Below are 15048 nucleotides of genomic sequence, written 5' to 3'. Positions count from 1 at the left end.
AGGCATTCTGTAATGGTACGATGTGCTTCTATGACTGCGTTTCACTACATCTAGATGACCAAATCTGTGCTGCGTAGTTGATGACTGACCGGGCGATTGCCTTGTATGTTACTAACAACGTTTCTTTTTCTTTTTTAAAGAGCTACCGGCAATAATCGTGGCCGTATGAGGAGTACAGCAGCACAGGCTGTCGAAAGTAACGCTTAGAATCTCGAGAGTGTTTTACTGTCGAAATTTTAATACCATTGACTGTGATATTAAGATTGAGTCTGTATCCCTTCGTAAGGCTAATAAATTTGGCCGCTGTGGATTTAGCAATTGTCATTGATTACATTGTCTGACATTAATATCTTACAATCAAATGCATTTAAGGTGAGGGGAATTCCCTCTGGTGGTTGAGGAAGTATTGAAACATAGAGTGGGAAGCACACCAGCCTTCTTAACTTACAGTTTTAGCCTTGATGTCCTTAATGTTTTTTCTCCAATGTAACTTGAATAAAATTGATTTTACATTCTAAAATTATGTTAATATTTTCTAGTATAATGAAATTCGCTAAAAACTTGTTTTGAGCAAAATTTCTTATATAGATCCTTAAAAGTGTTAAATTTTTTCAAACAGGCTTTTCATAGGCATAGTAAAATTAACTTAGATCTCGTAACGCCGCCATCAGATTCATAGTCGACGAACCGATTAAATTTATTGACTTTGAAACAAAAAGGAAAGTAATAGGACTGATTTTCTTCCGCCGCGACTGTACTTCGGTAAATCTGCGACAGATGACCATTGATATGACAAGCATTGACCCCAGATTTTGCTTTAGCAAGAAATGGTGTGTTTCAGTGGCACCAGGCCTTTTTGGAGAGCCGGGAAGAGGTCGCTGATGAATGAGCAAATCCAAAGTGAAAATGATGCTCATTGTCTTTTTTGACATCAAAGGCAACGTCCACCATGAATTTGTTCCTCCTGGACAAACCGTCAACGCCAAGTTTTACGTGGAAGTCCTCAAGAGACTCAAACGAAGGCTCAATCGGGTCCGACAAGACATCGCAGCCGATTGGAAGTTGCACCACGACAACGCCCGGTTCACACCGCCTTTCTTGTGAACAGTTACCTAACCAAAGCCGACATCCCAACGCTTCCACAGCCGCCCTACAGCTCAGATGTGGCCCCAACGGACTTTTTTTTTTGTTTCCTTGACTGAAAAGGCCGATGAAAGGCAAGCATTTTGAGACGACAGAGGGTTTACAATGCTATTCCGGAGAATGCTGCATCGACGCAGAAGGAGCCTATTTTGAAGGTTTTTAAAGAATTGTAACGATTGGTTCAATAACTTTTTTTAAAACGACTCTGTTCTATTACTTTCCGTACAAACCTTGTAAATGCTGTGAAAGTTTAAATATATTGAATTTGCAAGCTTAAACTTGAATAGTGGTGAATATAAGAATTAACTAGTATAAGTCAAATAGAGGTTAAACATCTTTAAAGAGGTATTCACAAATTATGTTTCATTGAATTCAGCACTATAACTGTGTTAAAGTTAGCAAATTATGTTAATACGAGGGCTGCTATATATATTCAGGCCTAGGGCAACACTAAGTGTTGCCAGGTGCAATCTGACATTTCCATTGGAAAGTTTGACATTTTTTAGCATAACATCACTCAGAACGTTTTGTCATTTAATTGTGAATTGTTTTATTTACAGGGAATTAAAAAATTCATCTCGGCCAAAAAATGGAATTAACTCGTGAACATTTTCGTGCGATCATTTTTCACAACTTTCGACGTGGATTATCACGACAAGAGTGCATCGATGAACTAAAATCTTTGTATGGCTATGAAGCACCATCCTATAGCACTGTGAAAAACTGGTACAACGAATTCAATCGTGGCCGACGCTCGCTCAAAGACGAATTCCGTGAAGGTCGTCCAAAAACAGCCGTTGTGCCAGAAAACATCGATGCCGTACGTGAACTGATAATGCAAGACCGTCATGTAACATACCTTCAGATAGAGGCATGCCTATGCATTTCTCCCACCAGCATACATTCGATATTGCATGAACAGCTGGCCGTAAAAAAGGTTTGTTCTCGTTGGATCCCGCACAATTTGACAATCGCTCAAAAAAAGGCTCGTGTGGATTGGTGTAAAGAAATGCTGAAAAAATACGATCGCGGTGCTTCAAAAGACGTTTATAAGATCGTCACAGGTGACGAATCTTGGATCTATGCGTATGAGCCCGAAACAAAACAGCAATCGACAAAAAAAAAAAAAAAAAAAAAAAAAAAAAAAAAAAAACATTTTCGTTGATAAATATGCCTATTTACTTTATTAGGCCAGAAATATATATAGCAACCTACGTATTAATAAATTTGATAAACGAGTGCAGAAGTGAAGATTCGAGGCCTGCGTTTATTATCTGCAAATTAATTTTGGTTCACTTACGGATCGCCTGGTATTTTCAATGCTTTTCATATCATCGGAATTTGCAATTTTTGACTCCAGGAAGCAATTTAAATTAAAAAACGAATTATCTTAATATGTATGTAAGTAATTTCCATGTAAGTTTTGCGCATCTCTTTGACTTCGAACTGACCAACCAACCATCCAACAGGTTTTGAAATGTCCTCTAAATTATTTAAAATTTCTTTATAAATTTACCTGACTCATCAAGATTTCCGCATATTAATATACATACATCTTTGTACATACATATGTGCCCATGTATGTATATTTTTGCAAATGCTTGCTCATCTCGCTTGCAAGTTCGTTAGCCGCTTTGGCAGAACCTTTACTAAATGCCACGCCGTGTTGCCATTTTTCACTAGTTTAGATGTTTATGTATGAATGTATATAAATTTTTGTCTGCATCAGATCCTGTTTCACATACTTGATAGGCATCTTCCCTAGGAATTTCTTGTTTTCTTAGTTCTTTTAATTTTCGTTTTCAAAACAAATTGCTTGGCTGATCTCTCCAACGTTGCTAGCAGCACTGATACAGTGCAGTGACTCCCCTACATGCATACACACATACTTAAGTTCAATGGATTGCAGTTTGTGGTGTAATTCCCCTTTGGCGTATGCCTGCATTTGATTAGCGATTACAAGTCTGTCTCGGAGAGTAGTAGAAGCCATGAAGAGTTTCTAGCAATAGTTGACGGTAACTGGTTCTTAGCATATGCATTTACTCACACATATACATACTTTATACATATTTGAGTAAATATGCATAATACGAAAACATAGGTGTGTGATTATGTATGAGTAAGTCAGTTACCTGCCTTCAGCATTCTCAGCTTAGAAAATTTTGACCAAAAATGCAATATTTGTTACATAAACACAGATATAGATATATACTATATATGTGCGTCTGTCTGTTAAAGAGTGGTAAACATACACATACATATACAATATGCAAGTGGCTATGGTAGACTTTGACCTGATTTTATTCAGTTTTGTGGCTACGACATATTATTTTCAGAAATAGATGACTTTTGAATTTCATAACGAAACCAACACATATAGGGTATAAAGTGTAAGAGGATGTTCAAAAATTCATATATTTTAGCTATATTAGGACCAGAGGAAGAATCTCCCTGGCTACACTTTTATTATACGCCTGCAAGATGTGGCTATAGAGTATAATACTAGGTTGTCAAAAAAGTCTTGCAGTATTTTCGCTAGTTGGCGCTGAAAGCGCGTAGTTCTAGTTTTATTCGTCGCATCGGGTCATGCTATACCTTTTTGAAAAGCTCATTTCACGCGCTAACACGTGTTTGATTGATTGTCGTTTCTTTTAAGTCGTTCGTGAGTTATAGCGTCGCAAACATGGAGCAAAATAAAGAGAAAATACGGCATATTTTACAGTACTACTACGATAAAGGCAAAAATGCATCTCAAGCCGCCAATAAAATTTGTGCAGTTTATGGACCCGATACAGTTTCCATTTCCACCGCACAACGATGGTTTCAACGTTTTCGTTCTGGTGTAGAGGTGGTCGAAGATGCGCCACGCTCCGGAAGGCCTGTCGTCGAAAATTGCGATAAAATCGCTGAATTGGTCGAAAGAGACCGGCATAGTAGCAGCCGTAGCATCGGGCAAGAGCTAGGCATGAGTCATCAAAAATTCATTTCAATTTCAATAAAAAAAAAAATTAAATAAAAATACCGCAAGACTTTTTTGACAACCCATTAGTTTTGTTCATCTAACCGAATGTTTGTAACATCTAAAGCTAATCGAGATAAATATAGAATTATGTATATAAAAATTATCAGGATGATTGTGTCCACATATTTGCTGCCTGGGTCTTTGAAAAGTAGTCCGATTTCAACAATTTTTGGCGCTGAAAGTTGAAATAACTTAAGCACACTATTTGTTGTTTTTTATGCAGAAAACTTCATTGGTTTTTGAGTTGTATACTGTAAAGTGAAAGAAGCAGGGGAGTTTAAAAGTTTATTATATGGAAGCTAATTTATTCTTCAAAATCTATGTCGACCACGTCAAAGTAATTCCCATTGGTCCCAATACACTTGTGCCAACGTTTTTTCCAATTCTCGAAACAGCTGTTAAAGTCGATCTCCGAAACAGCCTTCAATGCGCGTTGCGATTCACGTTTAATGTCTTCAATTGACTCAAAACGATTTCTTCGGACCACTCGCATAGGGGTTGCTGAATAGCCAGAAGTCACACGGAGTTATTTAGGAGAATACGGTGGTTGCGGCACGATATTGATTGAAAATTTTGTCGAAAAAAGTTGTCGGCTCCAGATTCCGGCCTGTTTTTGCGAATAGCTTCGCTCAAATGACGCCTAACACGCAAATAGTATTCCTTGTTGACAGTTTGGCCGGTCGGAAGCAATTCGGAATGCACCATACCTTGACAATCGAAAAAAATTATCAACATAACCGTGATTTTTGACCTGCTTTGACGTGGTATTTTCGGCTTCGGTTTACTTTTGTCACGACATTCGGACGAATGATCGTCTGTTTCTGGGTCGCAAGCATAGATTCAAGACTCATCGACAGTAATAATACGTTTCATGACAACCGGGTAGTCGGAAAGCATTGTTTCACAGACGTTAAAGCGACGCTGTTTTTCGAAAAAATTGGTTGATTTTGGAACCCAACGTGAAACCCAACGCGATTTCACTTTTCTTAGGCCCAAAGGATCTTTCAAAATGGTTTTCGCTTATCCTTCCGATATTCCAACGAAGCCAGTAAGCTCTCTGACTGTTAATAATCGATTCTCAATTCTTCGAACCACCGTCAATAAAATAAATAAACGGGTCGAGAACGTTTTGAATAATTTGTATCAATCAAAAACACTTGCTCGCGACAAACAACTATCATCGAAGGCCATTTCCGACATACTCAACGTTTTGGCACAAGAAATTTGATTCCGCACAAAAAATTTAATGGAACTTCTTTGTTAACTAATTTCACTCATCGTAAAAATCGCCGAATGCACTTAATATATGTGACCTGGTCTACGAAAAGGGAGCTAACGTGCGAAAACTAGTTTTCTGGGAAAAGCTGTTAAAAATAATCGTCAGTTTCTCGTTATCTCATTAATTGTTCTCCTTTTTTTTGACACCTAAGCCCCCTTTCCGTAGAGCAGGTCACATATAGTACTTCAGAGAGTACCATGTGGCACAGATGTCACTGACAGTCATGCCAAACTAAAAAAAAAAATTGTCGACAAATGGGTTTTCGCGCGAATATAAATTAAAAAGACAGTCTTACTATTTTTTGCCCACAGTAATTTGTCGTGAAGAAGAAGAATTTGTCGTGAAAGTGGGAGTAGCTTAAAGGCATATTCATAAATATTTCTAGCGTGTTTCGCGTGGACTTCTCTTCTTAAAAATATACAAGTGGACATGATCTAAAACGAATGGAGGTCTTCACACTTATATTCGTAAAATACCGTTATATGTATTATACATACGTACGGCGGCGACTCAAATCCTTACCCCAGCTATCAGACCTCTAACGTTTGTATAATTATGTAATAAAATCATCATAATTTGCATTTGCACAGCATAACAATTTCACTGGCAAGGTCACCCACACAAAACTTACCCAACCTCTTTGATCACGTGCAACAGCCCATATGCGCCGAACTAGGTGATTGCTACGACTGTGAAGGTGACTGTGACAGTACCGCAATGGTAAAATTGGCCGCAGTTGGGCATGCAAAGCAAACGAAAGTGGGTAACAGTGTGCAAGTGGCTGTTCATTTTAATTTCATTTTTCAACCAAAGCACACTTTTCGTTTCAATAACTGTGCGCATAATAGAGCCAACCGACAGCTATGGTGCGACTACTGGAACGCGACACGCCAAAAAGCGCGAGTGTCTAGACCGTTCGGATAAGGCGAAGCAACAGAAGAGTTGAGAAACAAACGTGCTGCCGCAATGCAATGCAACGCAAAGCAAGTAAAGATATCCATATACTCGTACATATGTATGCGTGTATGTTATGGCATTGCATGTGCAATGACTTCGCTAGCCTTTTGAATAATTGTTTTGTGGTAATTTTTCTTTTTCCTACACTTTTGCTGCTGTTTTTGTTGTATTCTTTCGATTTCAAGCTGCATGCCACACGCGATGTGCAACAGTGTGTAAGCCAGTGGCACTTTGTTGACGTCACAATTGCAGCTATTGCGGCATGCAGCGTTGTTGGTGTTGTTGTTGCGGCAGCGGTCGTCACTCGTCGTCGCCATTCGCTGTCTGAATTCAGCATTGCGTCGCTTGACTGTCGCTTTGTGGCATTTTCTCACAGCTTTTGCATTTGTTGGTCGCGCGCTTTGTGTGCCTGTGTGTCAGTTGCTTGTCTTTTCTGCTGATTGCTGCTGATTTGCGCGCTGATTTGGCACGTTTCGTTGTTGGCTTTCGTTGTTTATTTTTGTTTAGCGGCAGTTGCGCGTCAGCCGTTTTGTGCTATTTCCATTGCCTTCAACGAAATTGGCCGACATTGATGCAATATTTGCGCGCTTGCCGCTTTTCGCTTTTCGCCAATTCACGCCCAAGACAACACTTAAGCGCGTATGCCTCGTTTATGACTTAATTTTAACTTTGTTGTTTATTGCATTCATTAAAGGTCTTTGTCTTAGCTGCCTTGCTGCCTCAATCTAAAACAGCTAAGCTTGACTTTTATAAAGAAAAAAGTAGAAAATTTGCTTAAATTGCACATTTTGTCGTGAAGGTTGCAACATTCTTCTGGCTTACGCTTTTGTCTAGCCATGACGCTAATACTTCGTGAGTAAATTTTTGAAAGTTTATACATACTTTGTAAAAGTTAGTTAAATGTGTCTGCCATTGGCCGATCTCTAAGATTTGGTATAAACTGGTATAAAGAAAATAGACTGCCATAATCAAATAGCGATAGAACAGCGAGAATTTTGAAGGCGAATCGAAGCCGGATTATACCAATCGATGTTAGTTTGAATTAGGTGTGGTTAGGTATAATTGTAATTTAAATTTCCCGGGTAAATAATATTTCTAAAAAATGTATTTTGCTTAATACGAAATTTTTCAAGTACTTGTAGTTTTAATTGGGTAATAAGATATACAAGGTCTGTCGCAAAAGAAACAGAACTTTTTAAATATAACTGTTTCTGGTGGCGCCACCTATTGGTGGGTATATGAAATAAAAAGTTCGATCTCTTGTTGACATTTCGTAAAAATTTTAAGACAATTGGATAACTACAATCGATGTTATCGATCAAAAAGTGGCAGCAGCTTTTGGTCATCGGTCGTAAAATGCAAAGAGCAAATATTAAATTTGGTTCTAAACTTGGAAAAACGTTTACTGAAACATTTCAAATGATGAAAAAATTTTATGGTGATCGGTGCCTATCCCGTAGTAATGTGCATGAGTGGTTTAAGCGATTCCAAGAAGGTCGTGAGGACCTCTGTGACGATCAGAAGTCGGTCGTCTTCAGAAGTCAAAAATAAAGACAATGCTGATTTGTTTTTACGATTCCGAGGGTATTGTACACCGAGAGTTCGTCCCACCTGGCCAAACGATTAAAGCTGTGTTTTACCTTGGTGTTATGAAGCGTCTTTTGTCACGCATTCGTCGTGGGACCACAATACCGTGAGGCAGGGTCCTGGCGCCTGTTGCACGATAATGCGCCGTGTCATCGGTCGACGCTTCACTGATTTTTTGACAAAAAACTCCAATTAACCATCCTGATCTGGCACCCTGTATTTTTACCTATTTGAAAACTTCATTTGCCCATGAAAGGCCACTGGTTTTAGGACATTTCATATCCAAAAGGCGACGACCGATAATTCGAGAGCATTCCGAAAAATGACTAAACACTCATTTGAAATGCTAATTGACCGGGCTAAACGCTGTATCGAAACACAAGGAAACTACTTTGAATAAAAAAATATAACTTTTGAAAAATATTAATTTTTTGTTGTTTTTTTTAACAGTCCTGTTTCTTTTGCGACAGACCTTGTATATACATTATATTGTTAATATTATAATAAAATACAGGGTTTGTCCGGAAAGTAATACGACTGATTTTCTTCCCCCCCCCACTGTACTTCGGAGCGTGCGCGCACCGACTAGATTCGGTAGAGGGCGTTCCTAGCTAACGAATAAGCGGCTGGTCAGCTGGTTGTCTCCGATCACCTGGAGAGTCAGGACAAACATTTTCGCGCGACGTGTCTCTGTGAGTGGTGCAAGCCGAAAATGCAGCGTTCGTTAGAGCAGAGGTACGCGATTAAATTCTGTGTGAAACTCTGCGACAGAGATGTTTGATATGATCAAGGAGGCTTACGCAGATGTTGCTTTAGCAAGAAGTGGTGTGTTTCGGTGGCACCAGGGTGTTTTGGAGGGCCGGAAAGAGGTCACTGATGAAGAAAGTGCTGGGAGAACTGCGACTTCGACAAACACCGACAATGTGACTCGTGTGCGCAAAGTTTTGAACTCAGACCGTCGACTAAGTATTCGTTTAATTGCCCAGATGTTAAATTTATCAAAATCTGTGGTTCATGACATTGTGACGGAGCACTTGAACATGCGCAAGGTGTGCGCGAAGATGGTCCCAAAAGTGCTCACTGACGACCAGTAATTGCGGCGCAGTGGAAGTGTGTCAAGAAAATTTGATAATGTGTAAAGTGATCCCCAATTTTTAGCGTAAACACAGGTGACGAGTCATGGATCTTTGAGTATGATCCCGAGACAAAACCAAAGGCCGATGAAACGCAAGCAATTTGAGACGACAGAGGGGATTTAAGCAGCATGCAGCTCAGCTTTCAAGGCTATTCCGGAGAATACCTTCCCTGACGCCTTCAACGCTTGGAAATCGCGCTGGCAGCGCTGTATCAACGCAGAAGCAGCCTATTTTGAAAGTTTTTAAAGAATTAAAACGATTAGTTCAATAAATTCTTTTAAATCGTCTCAGTTCTACTATTTTTCGGACATACCCTGTATTATGTTCGTAATTTCGGGCGTTATGTTCGTTGTATCTAAGAAAAAAAATTTAAGGGGGGTATTCTCATGTAATCACTTCGAAAAATCCATTTTTTTTATATTTGGCAGTAAAACCTATTGAAAACATGCTGTGAAAAATTCAGACCGAAATTCATAGTATTTGGTAAGTTACAGCTCATAGTCGCCGACGTGTCGTAAGCGACTGTCTAACAGGCGCCATGACAAGTCTGCAGCTGCAACGTTTCTAAACGCATTTTTCTCGAATCAACATTTTCTGAAACTGTCATGGTCCTAAAAAAAAAGTATTCAACCGATTGCTTTAAAATTTACATATGTTCTTCTACTCATTTATAGTGATCGTCCCTACCAGAATTGTTTATTTTCGAAAATATTTTCATATTTTTTTTAAACGATTTTTAACGACAAAAACAAGATTTTCGTGACTTTTTTTGAAGTTCGACATTTTTTTTTTAATGAAATTGATTATATTTGGTAGGGACGATAGCCGCAGAACTACTGAATAATAATCCATTCGATTTTTTTATTTCAGACAACATGAACAGCCGCTATCACCATGACCAGTGAACTACTTTTTTTTGTTGGGGACTATTTTGATTTAAAAAAAATATATATATTAAAAATGTAAAAAACGAAAAAAAAATTGTTTTTGTACATTTCAAAATACAAATAAAAATATATTAAAAAAATTAAAATGATTGAATTTTGTTGTCGCATAAAAAAAAAATTTCCTAAAAAGTGACATTTTACCACTGCGTTCACATGAGAGTACCCCCTTAAAAGTAATGGACCAAAAACTAATGCATATATGTATATATATTTTTTTGTTAGAGTATATATACACAACAAACCCTTATTAAATTGAATTTAATTAGTTTAAGACAGGAAGACACTGTCAGTAATTATAAAACTTCTTACCCGCATTTAACTTATGCTAACTCTAGTGAGTGCTCGTAATTTTAGTATTCAAGCTCACACTTGATACCCTTCAACACTTAATTCATTTCAATTAACAAATTTACAAATTTACGTAATTACAAATGTACGTATATAAATATATTTGAATAGTAAGTATAATGAGATATCAAGAACTTGATTAGCCTTCAATAACAAAATATACACACATACATACTTAAAACAAAAATCGTTTCCGTTCATCGTTTTAAACACATAGCCCAGGAGAATCGAGAAGAATTAAGACAACAATAAAATACATGTACACTTGACAATCGCTGCACGACTACAAGTATTCGTCTGTGCATCCGTCAATCTTTGCTTTTCAATTAGATTTTTAATAGTTGGTATAAAAACAAAATTTTTTGAACGGGTTCTATATACTCGCCTATAAAAATTTTAGAGTGTGCACTTTACATACATATGTTTCTTTGTATGTATTATCTCAGCTCATTCAAACAGTAAAAAGTGAAGTTATAATTTCGTTAGCCTTGAGATGAAAAAAAAACTGGTTTAAGCCTCTTCAATTTATAAAACACATATTATTATATGACTGAAACTAAAGGGTGATCCATTTCGAGGTTCCCTACTTTTTTTAAAGACACAGAAATTTCAACTTCATGGGGAATCTTTTTTATCATTCGAAAGGACTTTCTATGGCATTTTTTTTTTTGAATATTATCTCTTTGAAATGTTGGTCGCGTCTAGGTCTCTGATGGTCCATGCGTTGAGTCCAATTTTCGATAACCGTTCGAGCATTTCAACTGGTAACTGGCGAATAACACACATGATGTTTTGCTCTAAGGTCTGAATCGAAGCGGGATTGTCCGCATAGACTTTAGACTTTACATATCCTCACAGAAAAAGTCTAACGGTGTGATATCACACGATCTTGGTGGCCAATCGGCCGGCCCAACTTGAAATTATCTGCTCACCGAAGTGTTCTCTCAATAAATCCATTGATTGATACGATGTGTGAGAAATGGCGCCGTCTTGTTGAAACCAAATGTCGCCGAGATCACGAGATTCAATTTCAGGCATCAATTAGTCGGTTATCATGGCGCAATAACGGTTGCCATTGACGGTTACGTTCTCACCGCCATATATAGTAATAAATATGCTTTTCCTGGATGAAATGACAGCTCTTGAATCTCATCAGAGTGCTCTTCGTTCTAAATGCCACAATTTTGCTTGTTTACATACCCAAAGAGCTAGAAATGAGCTTCATCGCTGAACAAATTTGGCTCGAAAACGTTGGATCTTCTTGGAACTTTTCAAGAGCCCATAGAGCGAAGCAATATTACTAGGAAAGGTCGAGCGGCTTCATTTCTTGCACAAGCTGTATTTTGAACGCTTTCCATTTAAGACCTCGACGTAAAATGCGCGAAGTCATTCCATACGTTAGTCCGAGTACGAACGGCGCCGAATCGACTCTCCACGGTCTTCGTGTACACTCTCAGCTACGGCAGCTATATTTTCATTACTGCCTACTGGGCGTGGTCTATTCGGTCGAATATTATTCAATAACCAATGATGGGTCTCAAAATAGGTGATGGTTGAATGATTTTCGAATAGAATAGTAAATTGTTCAAAAATTTTAAATTGAAATTTCCCGAGTGATTTTTAAGCTACAGTGGTCACCAGTTCCAAACACATAGACTTAAAAAAAAAACGCATTTGCATTTTTATAAGAACATGCCAGAGCGCATGAGAACCCTTTGCTAATTATCAAATAACTCGAAAAGAACTTGCTGGATTTACTTCAAACTACTTTAAATTTTCAGAGAATTTTTCTAAAATGTTATACATTAAAAAAATTTAAAAAATATATATAAATATAAAATAAATTACTGTTATGATGGTTTGACAACTTTTTGAATAACATTTTTTTTGTTGTTTATTTTAAAAATCGGAACTCACAAATATAAATGAAGACCACCCATATTTTAGCAAGGGTGAGGCTGCACGCAATTATTACAAAATTCTGAGGGAAAACAAAAAAAATTATAGACGTTATTTTAATTAGATGTTCAGTTCTGAACTTTCGTCTTCAAATAAGGTGTTAATTTTTTGATAGAATAAATATATAGCTTATTTCTGAGATAGAGCGTTTGAAACCGTCTGCTATTGACAAGTCTAAGGGCAAGGGTGCTTTAATCGATTTTTTTTTCTTAAATCTGTTTAAAAAATATCTAAGAATATGTCCCCAAAGTTATAGATGGAAATTCAAAGTATTTTCGAAGCTGGAAGGAAAATAGTGACCGAGCGTCTGGCAGATATATGAGAGATTGGGCAAAAGCGAAAACTTTGAATAACATTTCTCGGTTGTTCATTTTTAAAATTTTACTGAATTATATATATATATATAGAAAAAAACTAAACGTTGGATCGATTTGGGGCAAAATTTATTATCTTTGGCATTCAAACTTAAAAACTAAAAATAATAATTTTAATAATATTCAGAACATATTTTTAAACAAATTTTGAAAATGGAAAACTTTTGAAAAACCCAATTTTTTTTTCAAGTTTTAAAAAATTGTAGAATTTTACACTTTTCTTAGAACTTTGTTAGTTTAACTAGGTGATATGTTATTAAAAAATATGAATATATTTAAATTTTTTGTTTCATATTACATTCCTTTCCGGTAAAGAACTTGCGAATATCGCATTGCTTCCCAAAAGCTTAAAATTTTTGTATTCAAACAATGTGTGAATGATGTTTAAATATATAACTATAAACGCCAGAAATTTCGTGTTAATCAATTAATTCTTTCGCTCCTAAAGACATCCTCAAAAAAATCGATTTTTTGAAGCTTCTAAATCAGACTCCCCCTTTAAAGGTCTGACCCGCTGGAAGTAAATTTAGTAAGATGAAAGCTGCAAAATCAGTTATACTAGTAAAACTGGTTTTGGTTTTGCTAATAAAAAGTTTATATTTCTGAGAAATTTTCCAGCACCCACAAAGAACCCAACCTTGAAATGAAAACGATGTACAGGTGAACTTCATGGCAACCGATCCCCAGTAGATAAATCAGTCTTTAAATGAAAGTAACTTCCAATGTTAATTTCTCGACTAGGATAGAAAGATAAGTCTGAAATCCATAAAAATGTTATTAAAAAATATATGCTGCGAAAACCATTTTTAGAAACAAGAAGATATAAACATAAATATGTCATCATATAATATAATATAAAAATAATATATATTAAACGACGAAAAAATCTTTTTTGTAGAGCATAATTTCATAGGTTAACAAGATATTTTTTCAAAGAACACATTTTCTGTCGAAATTAAAAAATTTGGAGAGGCTTTCTTGCTTATTTTTGCGAGTACCAATTGAAAAAAAAAAAATTTTTTGAATCACCCTAATATATATGTGTAAGTAATCTAGGTAAATTACAAAGAACACATTTTCTGTCGAATTAAAAAAAAATCTTGCTTTGCTAAAAGTACCTTAACACCATAATGATCGTTTACTGTTTTCTAAATATAGTGATATTTTATATAAACGGGTACTGTGAGTGAAGACATCATTCTTATTAATCTATGTATATACTAAATGCTTTGGAATTTTAGATTGAACTTCTCTTTTAGTTGGACCTTATCCTTGATATTACTACGAGTATTAAAGTAGCAGAGTTATTAGCCCGAAGTACAGCTTTACTAAGGGAGGTGAGCATTCACTCCGACATCAGAGCGGCCATACTAGCGTTGAGCTCACAAACTGCGCGCCCAAAGTTAGTCCAGGAGTGTCTAACCTCACTTTATATAGCATGAAGCTTTTTCATTATCAGACTTGCTTGCATGCCTGGTCATAACGGTATGGCTAGAAACTGCATAACCGATTAGCTAGCTAGGGAGGACACCCTTACCCTGCTCAAATCGAAATGTCTAGAGTTCTAACACTGGACCTATGAATCTCGCGTGTGCTCAACAGGCGTTGGTTGACTACCAGAGTCTGAGTGATTCTAAGATCCTTCTGATACACATCATAGATCATGAACCAATCATATCATTACTTAAATACTCATTAATATCATTACTTAAATAATCGAAATATTGACTAGAATAAACGTGTTCAAAACCTTTAAATTTTGAGCTCCATTGAATTCTACAGTCACAACACATCCAGTTTCACTTCCCTGCCTCGTTGTCCGCACACAAATTCTGTTTTGATTTTTTATTCAAAGCCTGATATTGCTCCGCCTAAAAATACTATATATTTATTGTATAATCATATTTGGAGTTATATAACTCAAAAAACGTGAAATCAGAATAATTTATCTCCTCCAAGAATCTCTCAATTTAAACCAGAATATTGAGAAAGTGAATCCATTTTTTACTACTTTTTGCTACTAGCAGCAATTGCAGTTACAACATCATATGTACATATGTGTACAGTGGGCATAATTGTACTAGTTTTATATAAATTACTTATGAGTTGGTATTATTATAGCCTGAACAAGATCTGAATTTTGTACCCGTACTTTTCTCACCAAGAAGCCGCACATTTGTCGATTATAGTGTATTGCTGACATACAACTGAACGATCGAAATAGGATGTTTGCATGAAAAACTTTTTAATTTACCGAGATATCTTCACGAAATCTGGCATGCGCTATTTCCTAAGG

The 15048-nt window shown here is 36.6% G+C and overlaps 1 protein-coding gene and 1 long non-coding RNA gene across 2 annotated transcripts in view; one reads left to right on the top strand and one right to left on the bottom strand.

Moving 5' to 3' along the window:
- Positions 1-4185, bottom strand: part of LOC126759202 (uncharacterized) — a 152013-nt gene extending 147828 nt beyond the window's left edge. Inside the window, exon 1 of the long non-coding RNA XR_007666977.1 lies at positions 3771-4185. This is a non-coding gene — a long non-coding RNA (uncharacterized LOC126759202). The remainder of the gene's footprint in view (positions 1-3770) is intronic.
- The window catches only part of LOC126759164 (frizzled-3), a 485412-nt gene that overhangs the window by 317306 nt on the left and 153058 nt on the right, over positions 1-15048 (top strand). The gene's annotated exons all lie outside the window — the stretch shown is intronic.

The sequence above is a fragment of the Bactrocera neohumeralis genome, chromosome 5 (genome assembly GCF_024586455.1).
Source record: "Bactrocera neohumeralis isolate Rockhampton chromosome 5, APGP_CSIRO_Bneo_wtdbg2-racon-allhic-juicebox.fasta_v2, whole genome shotgun sequence".
In the NCBI taxonomy this organism is placed as follows: Eukaryota; Metazoa; Arthropoda; class Insecta; order Diptera; family Tephritidae; genus Bactrocera; species Bactrocera neohumeralis.
The sequence above is the reverse complement of the archived record's forward strand: the minus strand, read 5'-3'. Positions and strand labels throughout refer to the sequence as shown.